A 22,362-nucleotide genomic window follows, 5' to 3' on the forward strand; every position below is an offset into this window, starting at 1 on the left:
CATCTCTAACCTCAGTTCCATGGTGGACGGTGCAGTACTGCTTAAGCCAGGTGTGAATGTCCTCCGTCTTTGCCAGTTCCGAGAACATAACAACATGCACCGTTTTCCTCTCTCTCTGTGTCAGAGGCTGCAAGTTGATCTTCTCAAGGGCAGGAACTTTCCCTCTTTTTGCCTCAAACACATCCACACATTGTTCAAACAGAGAATAGGTAGCAAAAACAACCTCAAATGCTTTCTGACCTGGGAGAGCGAAGATGAAATCCAAGTGCCGAGGTTCAAAGCCAAGTTCCTTCTGTAACACTTTTCTGCTGAACTGCATACGATCCATGAAGAGGTCATCCAAAAGCTCAAAACGTACAGCATTCTTGCGGGATCCAAAGGTTGCCATCTCAAACTGCAAAACAAACACTGCTTCCACAAAACAAGAAAACTATCCAACTACTCCAACTACAGGCTGATCAAGGTATCTCCCCTGCCAGGTAAGCCGAGAGCCGCAGGCGATGAGCCCGGAGCTGAACGGGCCCCACTGGCTCGTTTGTAAGGCCAGGTGCAAGCTAGAAGAAGAAGAAGATAAATATGAAGCGTTACCGCAACGACATGCCATGAGACGATCGATAACGATTTCCATAGGATCCCCGCGGTTGCCTGGCAACCGTCAGCTTTGCGCAGTGGCAGTATCGTAGCCTGTGAGGTTTAGCCGAGGCGCGATTATTGCTAGTTGAAAACTTTTCCCAATACCCCGCTTCCGCCGGTTTGCAATACAATCGGCGAAAGCAATTTTTGACAGTCTCGTCAGAGACTGAGCAAGGTGTTTAAAGACAGACTTTGTCAGGCATCGTGCTGTTTAACTGCAATACTATACCGCTGGAGGAAACAGCCCGGGTTCAATGAGCCTTGGAATGTGACTAGGAAAGTGAAGCCTTTTGAAAGAGGTAATGTCGACGCTTTTTTAACAGAGCACCAAAAAAGCGTCTTTTTTGAATGTCTGGGTACTGAGCATTGGTGGTTCAATGGTAGAATTCTCGCTTCCCACGTAGGAGGCTCTGGTTCGATTCCCAGCCAAAGCAGTGGCTTTTGCAGCGAGCGGCTCCATCACTTGCATCCCCTTGCAATTCGCAACTGAAAACCCACTGAAGCAAAGCATTTGTTAGCCAGGTCAGTACCCGGATGAGGGTGAGCTACAGGGAAAAACAAAGTTTCCAGCTGGAAGCGGTGTTAATGGTGCCGGTGGGGGGGCGCTCACCCTGAGGTCTGTGCGGGTCCCAATGCCCCAGCATAGTGACGGAGACGCTGTGTTGTAAAAGGGCGCTGTCTCTTGGAAGAGATGTAAAACCGAGGTCACAGTGCTCTGTGGTCATTAAAAATGACCACCAAAACCTTTGACAAATGCTCTTGGTAATTGATGGTCTTCAATAATGCTTCTCCTTTAGGTACATTTTAAATCAGCTGAAAAATGCTGTGAAATGGGGGGTCACTTCACGCCAGTGTAGGATTTGGGTTACAAGAACCATGAAACTGCACGAGAAAGCCCGTACACTGAATTACACGGCTTTCTATTCAAAGAAGGGCAAAAGAAATTCCCTGAGTTCGATTTTTTGCAGCACAGAGAGGATTGCTGTCGTGAGGCTGGTTAGCTCAGTTGGTTAGAGTGTGGTGCTAATAACGCCAAGGTCGTGGGTTCTATCCCCGTACGGACCAATCCTTTCCTCCTCTCTTACAAAAGCTGTTAGGTTCCTTTCCGTGGTGAGATGGGTTGTTATGCAACGCTGCCACATAGTGCCGACAGACAATTAAATGACAAAAATGAAGAGAATTAAAGCAGCTGGAAAAGTTTTCTTACAACTTTTGAGCTGACACAGTTTTGGAAAATGTTTTCTTCACACTGCACTGTACCACATAGGCAGCCAAGAGTCTCCAAAACAAAACAGAATTGACAGTCATATAATGTCCATTAACCCCGGTTTTAAACATAGCATCATGTCTGCCATCATAAGAATATGAGTCCAATATTTTAGAATATAGTCAGAATGTCTTCTAACCTTACCTGTGGTGTCTTTAATCCCTATTGCTCAATGCATGGTGTACGTACTGCATACATGTGTCTTGAGAATGAGGAATGGGCCCCTGAGACATTTACCTGTTTCACAAATGATCGTATTTAGTAGAGATTCTGTTTGGGATTCAGATGTGCATTCGGACAGCAATTCCTTTCAAGAAATGATACGTTCTGGATGAGGTCAACGGTGCTGGAATACTGTATTTAGGATGTGTTTGCAGTGATTGTGTCTCCTGCTTCAACGCAGTGATATATAGATGTGCTCCTGTAATTTATTGGTACATGCCCAGGGCAGTAAGTAGTCTGAGGATTTATTTCCAGACGGCATAGAGCAGTGAAGCAGTGAAGTAGTGCAACACACTGGATCATTATATTATTAGAATCTATTCTACTTAAATTATTACATTATACACAACTTGAGCTCTCAGCACCGTACTGAGCCCAGGTGTTTTTCTAAAGCTGTCAGGTGCAGTTCATTTACATGAAGGAAATCTCTTACTGGGTACGATTACAATGCAGTAAGTAGCACAGACTACTTAGGGAGTAGGCTGATGTGTTTAAAAACAACCAGCGCCAGGCAGGAGTCGAACCACCAAACTCCTAATCCATAGTCAGACGCATTATCCATTGCACCACTGGCCCTGGTGTGACACTGCAGGACTGTAACCCAGTGAGCTTAGCACTGCAACTAGTAAAATATTACCCCCGGTCCATTCTTTTCCAAAAGTGAGAAACACCTGTTTTCTACATTTTGTCTGTTTTAAAACCATATCTCTTTAAACCAAACCAAGAGTTTGTCTCTTGCACTGATATTCTGATTCATTTCGATTTCAAAGAACAAAAAAAACATTACCTTCCAAAGCATCATAAAATTGTCCCTTCTTCCAGACTCTACTTCTCTCTTGTAGTAGTACAGCAGACCTTTCCAGGTGAGCAGATCACAGAGTCCGAAATGAGCTTCCTCCATCAAGCAAAGTACCTGAACATGACTCTGTCATCATAAAAGCGCCCCTGTAAAAAGAAATTAAATCCGAAATCAAGAGGGCAGTTGCCTACTGAAGTTCAAGAAGTCATAAATTTTAACCTAGCAACACATTAAAGGCTGCATCTATACAAGTACGATTCTAGAAATGCTCACCAGATTACGTTTTAAGAAAGAACTGCGCCTCAGGTTCCGCCGAGATCTTAACTCAGATGGCAGGATTCAGAGTCTGGAGTGTGGAATGATGGCGCACGGAGGGTCCACATACTGTGGATCTCTCAGTGATCTTCCGCGTTTTCAAACCGCCAGCGTGTGACTCCCCTGTCCCCGTGACCTCATTGCTCTGCTCTCGCCTCTCTGCAGCTAAGCCCGACTCATGGTTAAGTGGAAAAAAATATGCCCTCAACGTGATATTTACTCTGGAGTGAGGATAGTTGTTACCTTCTTATCGTTGAAACGGATGTATGTGATGTGGCGACTAGGTTCTTCTCCATTAGCAGGCTTAAGGTTAAAGAAAAAAACATTGCTGACTTCTTTTTTTTTTGCCAGCCGCGAGCGCTGATTAGCGATGTTTGTATTTCATGTTTTGCAAGTTGCATCCATTTTAAGAAAAACAAGTTGTTAAAGACAGGAAATAAATACTTGCATTTAATTAAGTCTAGCCATAGGCGGTTGTCCATAATGACCAGTTCTGTTCGAGAAGACAGAACAAAAAAAGGCAACGCGGGGATTCGGACTCAGGATCTCCTGTTTGCTAGACAGGCGCTTTAAGCAACTAAGCCACGGTGCCCCAGAAGTACTGTCCTTTTGCAGCCCCTTGGACACACCACTCAGACACATCTGCAGTCGGTGTGTGCTCCGCCTGCTCGCTGAGCAAGTTGCCACCTTTACATACAATAGCAACATAGACACCAAGAGAAAGGATGACAAATGGCTTTTATCTGGAACTTTTCATGTCCAAGGAGCACAATGTGCTTTCTGTGTACAGCAGGGCCACTGAACTCCACACCGGCCATTGAACCACAGCAGTGGCTTGCTGGCTTGACATCTCCCAAGGAAAATGTTGAAATCACATGTGGAACAGGAAAATGACCCTCGAGTACGAGGGAAAAAAAGAACTGTACAACATAGGCAGCCAAGAGTCTCCAAAACAAAACAGAATTGACAGATAGGAGAAAAGTCCCACTCGTCCTGAAGTTCCCAAAATCCAGCACTGAGCGTAAACAAAGTGTCTAAGTAGCGTGGGAATGCTAACCCTAACCCTAGCTGGAGTTTGAGCAATCCAGCACTGAGCGTAAAAAGATGAGTCAAAGTAATGTCTAATCGGATTAGTTTCCTTAGAGCTGGTTCAGAGTTTGCTCAAGAGTTTACCCAGTGGGCATTGATTCGTCGAATATACGTATATTCACAGCGAAAATACGGCTATACGTTTATATACGTCGCCTCGACGTATAATCAACGTCGAATTGCAACCGTAAAATCGACGACATTAATAAACGCATATACAACGTCGAAAACACATCTAACACAGTGCCTGAGGCTTTTTACTGTACGTATCGCGTGTGCCGCAACTAGGAGTATACGGCTGTCTGCACAGTGTACGAAGTAAATTATTTTCGCAATAATTAATTTACACGTGTATAATAAATATAGTAAATATAATAAATTAATTACTGCGAAAATAATTTTCTTCGTAAATCCTGCAATCCAGATGATTGGGGCATTGATGCATGGCTACAGTCTGTGCTAGGAACATGGAAAGGGTCTCTGGTTCAATACATATTTGTGGGTCTGGTATTATTCGTTATGATCATATCGTTAATATCCTATTTGAAAAACATGTGGACTAAAGCTGCTGCTTCTGTGCTAATTGTACGCCCTGAAGGGATCATGAAGGTCAAAAAATGATTTCATGGGAAAGGTTCTCTTATCTAGTGGCAGAACCTGATGGGTAGAACAATATAGTTTTAAGGGGGGTTACCCTTGGGAGTGATTCCCCTAGATGCAAATGATTATTGTGGTTTGTTTGTTCATAATAAGATGTTTTGCAGGAACGGAACAAAGAGAAATTTTACAACTTCAGCTAGAATTGTTCTGCAAAACGTCACAGCTGAGGCAGGGGAACAATGTGTAGATTTTTCTAAGAGTTATTACCCAGTTGTTGACCAATCTGTTGACCAAAGTTGACCAAAAAAGCCTAAGATTATGCTGGGCTCCAGCCCACAGGGATTTACCTGTGCTGTAAGAACTAATGAGTGAATAAGGAGACTGGATTCTGGTGAAAGACTTCAGGAAAAAGAAATGGTGTTCACTCAGGTGGAGGGGGCTGTACCAGGTGCTGCTGACCACTGCCACTGCTGTGAAGGTCACAGAAATGGTGCCCTGGATTCATGCTTCCCACTGTAAAAAGGTCACAAACGAACTGAGCAAAGCGCAGGAGTGATGTCTCCACAAGGACAGATGGGGATAACCTGCTTGGGACTGATGTGCACAGCCTTTTTCCTTTTTATGTAGAAGCCTGTCACCACCCCAAAAGAGGAAGAAACTAAACACGAAGCGTCTTTGTATACAAACTGGCTGAATGAAACTGATAATGAGGGGGATATGAGTAATTTGTGGTAGAAATTTATAAATCATACTGTAAAGTTAAAGAAATTTAATGCATCTTGTTATATATGTGCTTTAATGCCTCATTCTACAGCCTCACCCATGCGACTTTTTATGAAATGTACTCTTTTATTAATATCACGTTAGAAGGCTTAGACGCTATCAAACAAGAATTAAGGGGAGTTAGATTAATGGCACTTCAGAACAGGTTCGTGCTGGACCTTCAAAATGCAGCATCTGGAGGAGTCTATGCTTTAGTAGGAGACTCCTGTTGTACATATATTCCAGCTAATGACTATGATTACGGAAATCTTACGCTCGCTATTCAGCATTTGAAAGAACTAAAAGACAAGGTGAATAAAGAGAGAGGCATAAAAGATACACCGGCTTTTCTCTCCTGGTTAGAATCACTGTTTGGGCCAGGGGGAATGTTTTTCTTTTAAGTTACTAACACCGATTATAGGGGCTGTGATACTTGTCTTCCTGTTTTTATGTTGCTGTATGACATGTATTATTCCAATGCTTCGAAATATGGAAATATGGTACCTAGGGGGATAAACTGTTCATCCTTCCAGTCTGGAGAATTGGCAGCTGTCTGACGTCAGTAAGTGATCCTTAAAAAAATTAATAGTTCCATGACAGTGTGCATCACCAGAAAATCAATTTCAATGCATTAAAACTCTTGTTATCCTTCTGATCATTGAAGTGTCATTGCCCCAGCACTGTATACTCTTACTTTTGACGCCTGTCTGAAGTTGGATCCATTTCTAAGAATGGTGACTCACATATCCTCATGCTCAACTTTGGCTCAACCACACAAACTATGAAGTTAATCATCTGCTTTTGCTCCAAGATTTATGTTACTAGGCTCTCTCCTGGGGATCCACGTGGATCCATGACAGAATTCAGGGAATTCAGAATTCTGATACCTCAGCTCAGATTCTGACTGGGCAGACTGTCATTGTCTGGTGTGAATGTGTGCATATCTGTTTTTGTGCATGTTCTGTGGCCTGTTGTACAGTACATCACAAATGAAAGGGAAATGGAAAACTAAAATAAGACTCAAGTGTTTTATCTTTCATTAACAGTGTTTCATTAGTATCTGTGCTAGATCCTGTCATCCACTGCTTACCATGACAGGCCCTAGCACAGGATAGCAGCTAATACATTTAACAATCTCACTGCACAATGTTGTATATTCAAGGGCTGATCTTCTGTACTTTTTCTTTCACTTTTCATTTCCTAGAAACTCAGTCCTGCCAGGAATAATCTGAGAACAAAATCAATCTGAGTGAAAATCTAAACAGAGGAAGATTGTTTTACAGAGTCAACAAGGTCTAATTCAAGGTCATCAGCACTAACAACATTCTCTCTGGAGACAGGCGATAAGAAAATTGAAAGTGTGGGCCTCATGCTGGGCCGGGAAATGCGATCACCGGTGGACCTGGTCTTCGGCCTGTTGCCCGGAGACGGGTCAGCACCACCGGCTGGACCGGACTACGAGTGGGACCTGCGGCAGCGGATGCAGCGGGTGCACAGCTTTGCACGGACCCACCTGACACAGGCGGGGGTCCGGCAGAAGCGGCACTACGACCTGCGCTGCAGGGGGCCTGCCTTCCAGCTCGGGGACTCGGTTTGGGTGTACAACCCGCGCCGCCGCAAAGGCCTCAGCCCTAAGCTGGCGCCGTCGTGGGAGGGGCCCGCTGAGGTACTCGGGGTGGTGGGCGAGGTCTGCTACCGTGTCCGGTTGCAAACACGGGGGAGAGTGGTGGTCCTGCACCGAGACCGCCTGGCCCCCTACCGGGCCCGGGAGGAGGAGCCGTGTGGGGAGGCTCCAGAGGAGCAGCCGGGGCCGGAGCCGGCCGATAGTGGGGCGTCTGTGGATCGCCAGCCGTCACCGCGGCGCAGCGGCCGCTCACGCAGGGTTCCGCAGCAGTTGGCCGAATACGAGTACAGCCTGAGGGGGGTGTTCGACGTCGGCGAGACGCCAGACGCTTCAGGTGGGGGCAGTGTAACGCCCTCGCCTGGTGGTGAGGAGGAAGCGCCCCCAGGCGCTCGTAGTACCGCTGGGCATGCTGGGAGTGGTAGCCGGGGAGAGTCTGAGGGTCAGCACGATGACCAGCGGCTGACCCTACCTGTGTTAATAATGTCCTAGTGATTCTTGTGCCCTGTGTAGTCCTGTAAAAGTGTAGTGTGTTGTTAGGTAATTACCACCCTAACTATGTGTACGTGTTCCGTCAGTCTCCTCATGTGTGTGTAGATCCTGTGTTTGGTTTTGTGTGGTTGTAAACGAATAAAGCTAATGCTTGTTTGTTAATCGCGTCTCCACTCGTCCTTGTTCTGTAAAGAACCTGTAAACGCTACAATATTGTTAGTTGCTGTAGCTAGACGTTCAAATGAGTTTCATGGCCAGATGGACTGTTTCCTCCAGCGGTATAGTATTGCAGTGAGACAGCACGATGCCTGCAAGACTATGTCACGCAAAACGCCACAGATTGTGTTTGTCCGTTCGTGTCAGTCGTCCTGCAGCCACGGGAAGTGGGACACAAACATGCTGCAATGCTTTCAAGACGTTAGGATTTGTTTGTGTAACATCCGAGAAGAGTACTTGTGGCTTGAATGTGAACTGTACGTGCCCGCCCCCTTTCCTCTGTAGTGCATGAGTTCCTCCCGGCATGCCCTTCGTCATTGTTCTCTCATCTTGTATTTAAAGGGTTGTATTTCTGCTGCTGAAAATAAGCAACGGTTTTCTCACAACGCCCTTTGTTCCCGACGGAGCCCTTGTCTGTCATGAAATTCTTCAAAACCTCAAGCTAGAAGAAGAAGACGACAAATATGAAGCGTTACAGCAATGACATGCCATGAGACGATTGATAACGATTTCCTAGGATCCCCGCGGTTGCCTGGCAACCGTCAGCTTTGCGCAGTGGCAGTATCATAGCCTGTGAGGTTTAGCCGAGGCGCGATTATTGCTAGTTGAAAACTTTTCCCAATACCCCGCTTCCACCGGTTTGCAATACAATCGGCGAAAGCAATTTTTGACAGTCTCGTCAGAGACTGAGCAAGGTGTTTAAAGACAGATTTTGTCATGGTGACATCATGGTAGAAAGAAACGAGCTTGTTACGTCTCCACAGAAACGCTCTTTAGCTCTTTCAGCATTATGCAGAGAACAGCGTCTGTCGAGATTACTTTTGTGTCAGCGCGAAACGCCGTGTGCTGTCAGTTTGATTTCATATTGCTCATAGCGGCGCCCGGCTTTTGTCTGTCAAACGTTAGGTTGCGCTTCTTCATGCTGCATCGTCGGCATGAGTGGAGCTTTTTAAACGTCTGTACTTATTGTAACGCAACGGGGGCTCAGGCCCTTGCCGCATCTGGTCGGCCCAAAGTATAGGTGGCTCGAACCCGGGACTTCCGCGTCTCTCTGCAGCGACCTAGCCCCGTGAGCTAGAGAGAGATCTCTCCACAGCCCAGTAGCTGTGGTCCTGCTATCACAGGGAAGGGCGGTGACGTCACCCGCTCTGGTACGCCGGCTCTTACACAGTGCCTGTCGGCCGTAAGCGTTACACTCTCCCCCGCTTAAATCGCCGTCCCCGGCGAAGGGCTATCCCACCCCGCTTCTGACACCAATGTAACGCAACGGGGGCTCAGGCAGGCGCCCTTGCCACATCTGGTCGGCCCAAAGTATAGGTGGCTCGAACCCGGGACTTCCGCATCTCTCTGCAGAGACCTAGCCCCGTGAGCTAGAGAGAGATCTCTCCACAGCCCAGTAGCTGTGGTCCTGCTATCACAGGGAAGGGCGGTGACGTCACCCGCTCTGGTACGCCGGCTCTTACACAGTGCCTGTCGGCCGTAAGCGTTACATTACTGCGCCCCATAAGAAATCGTTTGTCCCCGTTCAAAAGAGATTGTGCGATGTCCTGCAGCGTTCGCAAAGCAAACCTTTGACAGTTTGAAAAGAGGAATTTATTCTGCTTCCTGTGCGTGCAGTAGTTACAAAGTTGAACGTCTTTACACGATCTGCTGCACTTTTCAGTGGGCGGGCTTTGTCAAACGGCTTGGAAAAACGCACTGTTTCGGCTCGGGAAACATCCCAGTGGGCATTGATTCGTCGAATATACGTATATTTACGGCGAAAATACGGCTATACGTATATATACGTCGCCTCGACGTATAATCAACGTCGAATTGCAACCGTAAAATCGACGACATGAATAAACGCATATATAACGTCGAAAACACATCTAACACAGTGCCTGAGGCTTTTTACTGTATGTATCGTGTGTGCCGCAACTAGGAGTATACGGCACTCTGCACAGTGTACGAAGTAAATTATTTTCGCAGTAATTAATTTATTATATTTACTATATTTATTATACACGTGTAAATTAATTACTGCGAAAATAATTTACTTCGTACACTGTGCAGTATCAGCGGTTTTACAGTATATATCGCCTTTAAAGGTGGCTTCTCAAAACGCTTTATGGGATAAAAACAACCAGAACAGCAGCAACAACAATATTGTATTTCGTTGCACTTTGAAAACCAAGTAATAACTTAACTATACAGTACGTGCAAACGTTTCGTATGTTGCTGTCGTGAATGCCTGCGTACCCATAAGTATCTTATTTGCCTTGAGTCTGTCTACAGTATATCTGTCCCACTACCCCCCTCCCTCCCTCCCTCAATTCAATTCAATTCAATTCAAGGTGTTTTATTTGCATGACAGATGGGTACAAGCAGTTTTGGGTATGTATATTGTAACGCTTACTGCTGACAGGCACTGTGTAAGACCCGGCGTACCAGAGCAGCGCACCGAGGAAGCGTTTGCATTTATAACTTAGTTTTTAAAATTAGTCAAGCAATATGAACTCCCGGAGTGCTGGCTGTGACGAATTAAACCGGTCTCACAGGTATTCAAAGTAGGAAGTACAGTGTTAAGTGGTAGCTGGGCTACTCCCTCAATAGAATCGCTTTAAGGAAAAGCATTTTCAGAGAGCAATCACGCTGTGTTTATGTAGAAAAAGCGATTAGGTTTATGATCAATCTAATTACCTATTCGCTTAAAACGCTATATAAAATAAAGTTTATTTAGAGATGAATGATCAGTGTCGCAGTTTAAATAATGGGAGTCAGGAAACTAATACACAGCGCCACCGGATTTAATAACGCAATAAAAACGCTATAAAATAATGTGACTAGGCACAGAAAAAGTTTACAGCACAGTACAATAATAAATGCTGACCATGACTTTAGAAGCATAAATTACCTTACACTCAATTTAAACACAAGCTGTCTTTCTGTATGAACCTCTAAGCTGGTTCATACAGAAAATGTAGAAATGCATTAGCCTGATTATGATTAAAAAACACATAATTAAACACGCGTTTGCGATTTAAATCACAACACGATTTAAATCAATATAAATGTTTATATTGTAACGCATACTGTCCAGCCTCCATTTCTTTATAAAAATTTACTCTGTTGCACACACACACTAGAAGCAGGAACCGCTGTCAGAAGGGAAGATATGTTCAAAATATCGCAAATATCGATCATGTTGCGATATTTTGAAATATAAAAGTCAATTGATTGTCCATAATATCGCTTACCTATTTTTTCGAAGAAATGTTTGTTAAAAGAAAAGTCCAGCACCAGCTGGATTTGAACACACAACCTGACAGTTGGTAGTCATGCACCTAGACCAGTCGGCTACAAGACAGCTCACATGAACAGGCAGGCGAAACAGCCCTACACAGCCCTACACAGCCCTGTCGCAGTACACGGATATAATCATACCGTTATTAAATTCTTTAGATACGCGATTCCATATTATATTCCCTTTTAATCAAATTCTAAAAGTATGCTTGTTGACTTCGGTATCACGTTAGTTAAAGACTTCGAAGCTTACAATGTTTAGGGAGAAATGGAATACTGGTGTGTATTTTTTTCTTTAAAGTACCAAGACCAGCTATATACTGTATGTTTATGTTCCAAAATTAATATCGTTTATGGCCTTCACACGCGTTACAGTATGCTCCTATTCTTTTTATGCTCAGCTACTAAGATTTCCCTTCAGTGGTAAAATTCAATATCTACAACGGGCACAGTAAAGACGTTTACAGTAAGTCTTTCTACGACAGACCAACGGACCACGAGTGCCCCTGTCGGTCAACCAATCACGCACCGCGGTACCCCGTGTCATCTTACCTGCGGTACGTGTCTGTACCACTCACTTTGAATGGCTGCATCTGTAGCTGATCACTGTCAGTCAGGGAGCTCAGAGGTGAAAAGCCTGTTTGAGAGACAATTCGCTGTCGATCAGTTCAATATGTTCCGTACCAGCTCGGCACACCTGAGATCATCTTGGTAGCTGTGTAGCTCAGATGAGTGAGAGCGTGTGTGTGTGTATCACCGTGATTGGATGCCGGTCCTTCTCAGGTCACAGTAAACCTTCTGCTGCCTAACTTCCCTAATTTTGGGGATCCCTTTGAAAAAGCAAAGGAAAACTAAACTGGCTCTTCATCAGCGTGATCGACCCCACCCAGTGTGCCCCAGTGGCCTAATGGCTAAGACACTGGCCTCCTAAGCCAGGGATTGTGGGTTCGAGTCCCATCTGGGGTGCTCCTGTCCCATTTTGAGTGTACAAATGTCCTTGTGATTTGCAAAGCTACAACCCCACCTTACTCAGTGAGCGTCTCTGCTTTTCTCTCACATACAGTTGGGAGAAATAATTTTGTAAACAGCCCTTCGGAATGATGTGGATTTCTGCATGAATGGCTCCTAACATGTGATCTTATCTTTATCTAAGTCATAATAATTAATAAAGAGAGTCTGATTTAACAAACAACACACGCCCAACATTTGACATTGCTGTTTCTTTATTGACCAAATGGTTTAAACAATCAAGGTCATTGATGGAAAAAGTACGTGAACCCTTATATTAAGGAGCTAGTGGAACCTCCTTTATGACAAAAACCTCAACCCCCACTTTCTGTAGCGGCTGGTCAGACCTGAGCAGCGGTTAGGAGGTATTTTGGCCTATTCCTCTATGCAAAACTGTTTCAGTTCATGTATATTTTTGGGATGTCTTGCGCTGAACGGCCTGCTTCAGATCATGCCACAGCACTTCAATGGGATTGGGGTCAGGACTCTTACTTGGCCATCCCAAAATACGGAATTTCTTCTGTTTCAGCCACTCTGTTGTTGATGTACTCCTTTGTTTTTGTCATGCTGCATGACCCAGCGTCTTTCGAGTTTTAGATCACAGGCAGACACCCTGACATTCTGCTGTAGAATTTCCTGATACATCTTGGAATTCATCGGTCCCTCGATGATTGCAAGCTGTACAGCCTCCGCCATGCTTCCCAGGTGGGATGAGGTTTTGGAGTTGGTATGCAGTGTTTTGTTATCTCCAAACATAACGCTGTGCACATTTACCAACAAGTTCAACTTTTGTCACGTCTGTCCACAGAACATTGTTCCAGGAGTTGCTGTGGAACATCCATGTGGTCTTTAACAAACTTGAAAGGGGCAGTGGTGGTTTTTTTGGGGGGGAGAGCAGTGGTTTCCTCCATGGTGACCTCGCATGATCACCACTCCTGTTCAGATTTCTTCTTATGGTGGACTCATGAACACAGACGTAAGACAAAGTCAACCACCTGTTCGCTAGATCCCATCCCCACTCAGCTAGTCAAAGATTCCCTCGAAGGACTGGCAGGACCTATAATTAGTATGATGAATGCATCTCTTGCATCAGGCGTTGTACCTGATCAATTTAAGGTAGCGGTTGTTAGACCGCTCCTTAAGAAGTCAAATTTGGATCCACAAGTTCTTAACAACTACAGGCCTTTCTCAAAGGTCCCATTTCAATCTAAAAGTCTTGAGAGAATAGTTGTTGCCCAACGTCAATCGTATCTGGATTCAAATAATATACTTGAGAAATTTCAGTCTGCTTTCTGAAACTGCATTAACAAGAGTCGTAAATGATATTCTCTTAGCTACTGATGCGGGGAATGCAACAGTGCTTGTGCTTCTAGATCTTAGAGCTGCCTTTGACACGGTTGACCTCTCTGTTTTGTTACACAGGCTTGAGTTTGAGGTTGGCTTATTTGGAACCGTCCTTAAGTGGTTTACTTCACATTTAACTCATCGTTTTCATTATGTTCAAATATCTAATAATTGTACTGCTTCATCAACGTCACCAGTTCAATTTGGGGTACCAGAGGGATCAGTGCCGGGACCAATATTGCTCTCTCTCTCTACATGCTGCTGCTAGGTAGGATAATCCGAAAAAATAATATGAACTTTCATTCATATGCTGATGACACTCAAATAAACATTTTGTTTACACCAAACGACAACTCTTCTATTATCACTTTAGTTAAATGCATTAATGAAGGAAATACTTGGATGTGTGAAAACGTTTTGTTACTCAACTCTGAGAAAACTGAGGATCTGTTGATCGGAGGCAACAATACTGATAGGACTACTATAACTTCAGCACTTAACTCAGAGGATTTAAACATTTGCCTCAAAGAGACAGCACGTTACCTAGGCGGCATATTAGACACAAGGCTCTTAACAACTTGCATTGTTAAGTGCCTTGGGAAGCCCTTGTTGTGAAAGGCGCTATATAGAAATACATTGATTTGAACTGAATTGACAATGTAAAATGTTGTGTGTGTTGTTTGTTAAACAAGACTGTCTTTATTTATAAAAAAATAAAAGGAATTTGCTAGGAATGCAAACGTTAGGTTGCGCTTCTTCATGCTGCATCGTCGGCATGAGTGGAGCTTTTTAAACGTCTGTACTTACTGCGCCCCATAAGAAATCGTTTGTCCCCGTTCAAAAGCGATTGTGCGATGTCCTGCAGTGTTCGCAAAGCAAACCTTTGACAGTTTGAAAAGAGGAATTTATTCTGCTTCCTGTGCGTGCGTGCAGTAGTTACAAAGTTGAACGTCTTTACACGATCTGCTGCAGTTTTCAGTGGGCGGGCTTTGTCAGATGGCTTGGAAAAATGCACTGTGTTTCGGCTCGGGAAACATCATGAGAAGTGTCCTGCATGTTTTCTGTGTATAGCTGTCTTTTAACGCATACAGAATTCATTCGAAATCATTGGATTCTCCAATTAACAAGGGTCCCTTAAAGGATGAGTCAAAGTAACGTCTAATCGGATTAGTTTCCTTAGAGCTGGTTCAGAGTTTGCTCAAGAGTTTACCTTTCACAGATGCGCAAAGAAGTATGTTGGGGGCGCACGCTTCAAGGTGCCTTACAGCTGTAGGGAGTGATTCGAGACGATTCGTGGCATGTGCTCGTTCCCATATACCATACGCCCCGGGGTGCAGTGCTAGGATGACGTACAATACCGCTTGGGCACGTAACGGCGTTATATGCAAGTGCGGGACGTGAGGGTTTTCGTTTGTTCGTTTTGTTTTGCTCTGCTTTGCTTTGTTTCGTGGTCAAGAGGCGTAAGGTAAGTCGTAATCCAGGGAGAACACTGGTGGCAAACAGTCCGAGGTGAGAGGCGAGGTCTAAAGTCGAAAAGGCAGAAGGGGAGTCCAATATCCAGAATAAACGAGGTAATGGAAAAAACGCCAGGTAGAGCTCTCAAGGAGTAGACTCAATACCAGCGGGAAGCAGGTAAAGATGGTAAAAATAGCACTGTGTACCGCACGGTGGAGTGTGTGCAGGTGGGTTAACTCGTGCGGCGGCGTTTGTTAATAATCACCCACTGCTGGTGCTGATTAGATCGCTTAAGAGTTGGTCTTAACTGCCTGGCGGTCATGACAAGCTCCTCTTTAAGCTGTGGTTTAGTTTTGCATTCATGTGTTTCTAGAGCAGTTATTTATGGGGGTGGGTGGGTCTTTCACAGAGGCTCAGGACAAATCCCCTGCATGAAAGTCTACTGTGTGCGTTCAAACAGGTCAAGAGCCAGGCAGGAGGACAATGGACAGAAGAAGCAACGAACTAAAAATAAAAGAACGAATATGAAAAAGCCACCATCTTTTTCTTTTTGACATTTTCCGACTTTCATGCAAGCCAGGACAAAGTTGCTCGTAGCTACTTGTGGATTCAAATACTCTATCGAGTGCTTTGATGAGTTTTTGCAATTTGATTGTCGTCCTGTCAGCCTGTTTCTGTTTTTTTTTTCAATCTAGTGATGGAAAGTAAGAGGGAAATGATGGAGTAATCAATAACCGCTCCGGAAAAATGGCAGAAAGAAATGGCCCGTCACTAAGGACATTTGTGAAGCAGAGGAGTGACATCACCACAAAGGCGACTTATTCTGCTGATCGTTTTGGTGCATAATGATTGAGGCGCGTTAAGAGAAAGGTAGCTGCGTCAGCATGCTTAGGCTGCAAAGGATAAAGCAAAGGTTTACTCCATGCTGAAAAGAGAAGAAATTCAAAATCAATCGGAATTTCAGCACGACACAACACTTTTTCTGTTTTAAGGAGATGATATTTTAAACCTGATAAAAATAGAAGGAAACACAAGTTTCTTGCTGTGAAAATTTAGATGGGGAAGTGTACTACTAGTAGCAGTGTAGAGCTCTCTGTGGTGGAGTGCAAGCGCATGTTCTATGGGCCAGTGGCGTAATGCATAACGCGCCTGACTTTGGATCAGAAGATTGTAGGTCTGAGTCCTGCCTGGCTCGTGAGGCTTTTAAACCTCTCAGGTTCCTCGGTAACAGGTTGCCGTCATGTATATGAACTATAGAAAAGCATTTGCCACAACCCGTAAATTAGCACGCAAGTGCGGGCTAGTTAACACAGAACTGTATGGAGATCATCTCCAGCTCCGAGCTCAATTGCAATGAAAAAACACGCAGAACAGAACTGGAGAGCAGCTGAATTTGTGCTCAGTAGGGTGGGGAGGACTCAGCATTGCTATTGTTCTAATTGGCATGAACTGCAGGGGATCTGAATCAGAACATGTCAGTTAGTTTGATCATTGCGTCAATATGTAGGCCACGTTAATACAGAATTATTACTTTGTCTGTCTCGTCTTTGTATATAGCTGAATGTCCCTGACAATTTCATGTTAGTTTTTAAGAACGACATTGGTGCTAATATATACATATATAGCATATAAGGAACACGTAAAAGTTTAGTCCATGCTGAAAAGATAAGAAAACCGCCACAACGTTTCATCTTGGAATAAATCTTTACTTGTTGTTTTGCAGCCTACCCATTCTGACCTAACTCCTCCCTTGAAATTCCCTAACAGATAAGGGTACGTAACGGCTCATGCGATGCTCAGTTGCAATTTGTCCCAAAACAAACAAGAACAGCAGCTGAGTGTTTGAGTTTGAACATGCACTGTATTAAAGCAGCTTTTATTTCCATTGATAAATGCTATATATTCCTACAGAGATTCTCCAGGTGAGTAAGCGATTCCTGTTTCTGTTTCTATTTCTGTTTCATATATATATACAGTATATATATATATGTTACATGTGTCTCTGCAATAGTATAAATGTGTTATACACTATCAGGGGCTGCTTTTTTGTGCACCTCATCTACAACAAGGGTTTTTTTCATTTATGTTTGTGGACCTTCACCATTTGAGGAAGTGAGTTAGATAAGAAAGTTACAGGTATGGTGAGCAATGACTGACAAAGGCACGTACTGCGTATTCCTTACAGAAAAGTAAGCAATTTGTTCTAAAAAACACCGGCTAAAGTCCAACATCGTTAGCAATCTTATTACTTAAATAGAATTAACATCAATAAACTGTAAGTTGCTGGTACATGCGAGTAGATTTGATCTTCTATTAAACAAAAATGCAATTACAGCTCTAAAAAGGTCAACCTAGACTTCTGTAACAGATCTGTTCAGGTCATCGCTGTTCCTCTGACCTTGTGAGTCTTTGGAATTTTAAACGTGTATTTTGCTTGCCTTTTATGTGGTCTGTGTACAAGTCACTGTGGCGTATGCGGTCCTACACAGCCTTGCTATAGACGTGACGAGCCTCCGCTATGTTGCAATGGAGAACAGGTTCAGTATGGAGCTGCCGAGAAAATTCAGCTGGAAAGCTCGTTGCAGAAAAGCATCGTTATCTGCGTCCAGCTGCAAAGCGTCACTCGTGGGTGCTGAAGAATCGATTTCCAAGGCAGTGGGTCTAGGCGATTTAGAGTGTTAAAGGTCCCAGCGAAAACAAAACAGCGCTGGTCCTTTTTCATGCACGCACGAGAGCAAATGCAAAGGACACCGTAGTCGGCAGGATTTGAGCTTGCGCAGTGAGACCCAAACATATTTCAAGTTTGTTGCCTTAACCACTCGGCCACGATTACAGCGAATACGCCAGCTGTTGGCTTCTTGCTACAATCGAACAGGGAGTGCGAGGCGGCGGCGGCGGCAACTTTTTTCAAGTTCGCTCTCCGTTTAAGAAACCTTTTACGCCATACGTGTAAGCAGACACACACCTCAGAGTACTTAAGGGTGGCTTCAAGTTGGAATGATAAAGTCTCCCCGTTCGGACATGAAAATAGAACTTTCTTAGACAGAAAGAAATCAACAACGGAGAGATGTGGATGACGATTTCAGTCACTGCACTTTGAATAGCATTTTTACTCGAGTTACAGGAGATGCACGAATGGCCCTTGACCTACGCTCTTACGAATGCCTTGGAACATTCAAAGACAACAGCCCTCAAGTCCTGCGGTTTATTATAATGCTGTTGCCTGTCGAGGCAGTATTTGACTCCGTCCTACCGTTGAGACACGGGGCGTACTGTAAATGAACTGCACCTGACAGCTTTAGAAAAACACCTGGGCTAAGTACGGTGCTGAGAGCTCAGCGTTGCTGTTGTTCTAATTAGCACGCACTGTATCGGCTATGACCCGAACTTTTCAATTATTCCGATCAGTAAGTCAACACGTAGTCCACATGAAAGGTAGAAATATTCTCTTGTCTGTCTCTTCCCAGTGGGCAAAAGACGTATAATATACGTCTATTAAACGTATACCTTAGACGTCTAAATGTGGTCTACAATTCGTCTAGAATGAAATTCTAATATACGTCTAAAGTTATACGTCAATTATACGTCTATGTTTAGACGTTCATTATACATAAATGGTTGGAGTTCTATTATACGGATAAATTTAGAGGACTATAATACATATATGGTTGGAGTTCCGGATAACTTTAGAGGTCTATTATACGGATAACTTTAGAGGACTATTATACGTATATGGTTAGAGGTCTATTATACGTATAACTTTAGACGTCTATTATACGTATATGGTTAGAGGTCTATTATACGGATAACTTTAGACGTCTATTATACGTATATGGTTAGAGGTCTATTATACGGATAACTTTAGACGTCTATTATACGTATATGGTTAGAGGTCTATTATACGGATAACATTAGAGGTCTATTATACATCAAAGATAGATTTTATAGGTGTAGAAACAAGTAAACCAAGCCAATGATTAGGTTTAGAAATTTATTCTGAAAATACACATTCACACCTGAAACATACGTATTTCAAATTATACATTGTATACAATCAATCAACAATCAACATATGGGCAATAATCATAAAAAACACAACTAGTCTTAAACTTCAGCTACAAATTCTGGTAACATGGCAATATACAGTATAGTAATGACAAACACAAAACTAATTACATTAACACACTAACTCAAAACCACATTTTGATTCAAATATACATTTTTAAATGTACAACTTCTATATTTCCAAGAAAAAAAATATTACAATGGAAGTTAAGACGATTTTTGTCCACTATTTGCAAACCCTGTCTAATTGTCCTAACAGTTAGAACCAAAAACCTATTATTTTCAGAGTCCAGATCTCCTGGCCCCCTGCCTTGCATATGCATTCTTCAAGTAACACATTGCGTGCTCCTTTATTTCTTTTTCTGTTGATGTAGGGTGGGACTTCAGCACCGCAGCTAGGAGAAAATTATATAATATTACTTCCCAAATAAATGATGATTAATATCTTCTTTAGTATAATCTAAAAAATGAACGGTTTACTAAGCTCAAAGCTGAAATAAATGTATAAAATTTGGCTTGCATCATAGCAGTTGAGCAATAAAGTCTGTCCTAATTACCCAAAGTTTGAAAGTACAACATAGAATAAGAATAAGAGAAACGGCAAAACGATTTTGTGTCATCTTCCCCATTCACACTATTTTATGTGCCATTTTTTTGCTTATTCACGTACTATTTTAATCAAAATAATATTAAGAAAGATCTGTATGTATTCAGATAGTATTATTATTGTTCATACTTACTCGTCAAAAGAGGATTGCTGAGATATTTGCAGATATACTTCTACGTTTGAAAAACGTGTCCAAAATGGTGACCAACGAATACTAGCAATGCATTGTGATATATAACCGGAAAATATGCTGGGTTCGATATTTTCTCAACGTATGCGTTTATTAATGTTGTCGATATTATGGTTGAAATTTAACATTGATAATACATCGCGGCTATGTGCCCCCTGCTATGAGCTGATGTGCAATTTTAACGCATGCAGTTAGTAAGGATCGGTCACTGTTGTATGGTATTATATATAATGACATTATGGAATAGGATGGGGACAGGCCTGGCATCATGGGGGGAGGGGGGAATGTCGCCCCTTCAGTTTTGGGCAAAAAGATTTACCTAACTTAATTTGCGCCCTAAAAAAATAGTTGTACTTTGTCAATGGTCAGACAACACTAAATGACACGAACAGTCACTCAGTCTGTTTGATGGGCAGGAGGGCTATCCGTCCAGGAACTGCACATATCAGTGTCGTTATTGAGTGTCAACATTACGATCCTGTTTGCTCAGGTGGACCGATTCCTTGCAGTAGTTTATCATTATACTTAAAATCGTTATATAACTAGGACTAGTTATAGCAGTCTGTGCTTTCTGTTGGTTTTACATTTTTTTCTTAACGATTCAGAACGTCCATGTAGCTGCAAAAATGAACGCTTATGGTACTTTTCGCTCCAGGCAATACAAACCGTGAGAGTGACGAAAAATGTGAAACTGAACTTCATCGCAAATACCAGATTGCTAGTCGTTATCTTCTATCATGAAGCACTAATCAATGGCATAGCTGCGAGATTTCATTTGGGTAGCTGCACCGTACAGCTCCGTTTCAACCGAAATATCACTCCCCCCTCAGAATTTCAGACGCCCCCCTACAGATTTTTCCCCGGGCACCGCGCACTGATGGGGGACGGGGTGTCCAGGAAATGGTATCAACTTTTGTCAAGAAAATAAAAATAGAAACTCTATAGGCACTCAAACATTTTACTGTTTTTTTTCAGGCAGGTGGCAAGACCCCCTCAGCAAAACCCTTGTATGCCAAGCTGTGGGCATTGATTCGTCGAATATACGTATATTTACGGCGAAATTACGTCTATACGTATATATACATCGCCTCGACGTATAATCAACGTCGAATTGCAACCGTAAAATCGACGACATGAATAAACGCATATATTCAGAGACTGTGTTTGGAGTCTCTGACACTGCCCTCAAATGGTTTAAGTCTTACCTCACTGATCGCTGTCACTTTGTCTCTCTCAATGGGTACAGGTCTGAAATTGGTCTTGTCAAGTCTGGTGTCCCTCAGGGCTCAATACTGGGCCCCTTGCTCTTCAGCATTTACATGTTCCCACTTGGTCAGCTTTTAAGATCACATGGCCTCAGCTTTCATTTTTACGCTGACGATACTCAAATATACATCCATACCAAACCCCACACTGATGTGGCTGTCTCTATTCTATCTAATTGCATCTCTGACATAAAGATTTGGATGACTCAAAACTTCCTTCATCTTAACTGTGACAAGACTGAAGTCATGCTTATTGGTACCCCCCATCAACTTCGTAAAGCCAGTCCTGTAACCCTGTCTGTAGATGGCTCTGTACTTGAGCTCCAATCAAAATTGAAAAACCTTGGGGTTATATTCGATTCTGGCTTAACATTCGACCCACATGTACAGCATACTGTCAAAACATCTTTTTTTCACCTTAGAAATATTGCAAGACTACGCCCTATGCTATCATTAACTGTGGCTGAAAAGCTGATCAACATATTTGTATTCTCTCGAATTGACTACTGCAATGCTCTGCTCCCTGGGGTATCTAAATCTACTCTGAACAAGCTGCAGTATGTCCAAAATTCAGCAGCCAGAATCCTGACCAGATCTAGTGCAAGTGTTCACATTACTCCTATCCTGGAGTACTTGCACTGGCTTCCGATCAAATTCCGCGTAGACTTTAAAATCCTCATGCTCACCTACAAGGCTTTACATGGCTTGGCACCTCAATACCTGTCTGAACTTTTATCGCCCTACTCCCCACCTCGCAACCTCCGCTCTTCAAATTCTGCCCTCCTTACTGTCCCCCAAGCCCGTCTACATTGTATGGGCGACAGGGCCTTCTCCTGCTATGCCCCCAAGCTCTGGAACTCCTTGCCCAAGGATATTAGAGAGTCACCTTCTCTAAACTCCTTCAAATCCAGACTCAAAACCCTCCTTTTCAGAAAAGCCTTTACTTAACTGGTTCCATTCTTCACCCCTCTGCTCTTCTTAATACCATCTTCCACGGTCTCCTCTATTGTTATTGTTGTATTGTTGTAATTATAATTGTGTCCTGTCTTGTGAAATTTTCTTATTTATTGTTGTAGTCTTTTTATTTATTGTTATTGTCATCCTGTAAAGCGCTTTGAGAAGCCACC

The 22,362-nt window shown here is 43.3% G+C and overlaps 3 non-coding genes across 3 annotated transcripts; all 3 read left to right on the forward strand.

Annotated features, from left to right (window-relative positions):
- The first annotated feature begins 657 nt into the window (after positions 1-657).
- LOC148634194 (U4 spliceosomal RNA) lies at positions 658-799 on the forward strand. The gene has a single exon (XR_015933692.1). It is a non-coding gene; the product is annotated as a U4 spliceosomal RNA (small nuclear RNA).
- Positions 800-8,560: 7,761 nt separating this feature from the next.
- On the forward strand, positions 8,561-8,702 carry LOC148634195 (U4 spliceosomal RNA). The gene has a single exon (XR_015933718.1). It is a non-coding gene; the product is annotated as a U4 spliceosomal RNA (small nuclear RNA).
- A 3,492-nt stretch (positions 8,703-12,194) lies between these two features.
- trnar-ccu (transfer RNA arginine (anticodon CCU)) lies at positions 12,195-12,267 on the forward strand. Its single transcript has one exon. It is a non-coding gene; the product is annotated as a tRNA-Arg (tRNA).
- The last annotated feature ends 10,095 nt before the right edge of the window (positions 12,268-22,362 follow it).

Source organism: Lepisosteus platostomus, unplaced genomic scaffold, assembly GCF_059453375.1.
Source record: "Lepisosteus platostomus isolate fLepPlt1 unplaced genomic scaffold, fLepPlt1.hap1 Scaffold_40_H1, whole genome shotgun sequence".
In the NCBI taxonomy this organism is placed as follows: domain Eukaryota; kingdom Metazoa; phylum Chordata; class Actinopteri; order Semionotiformes; family Lepisosteidae; genus Lepisosteus; species Lepisosteus platostomus.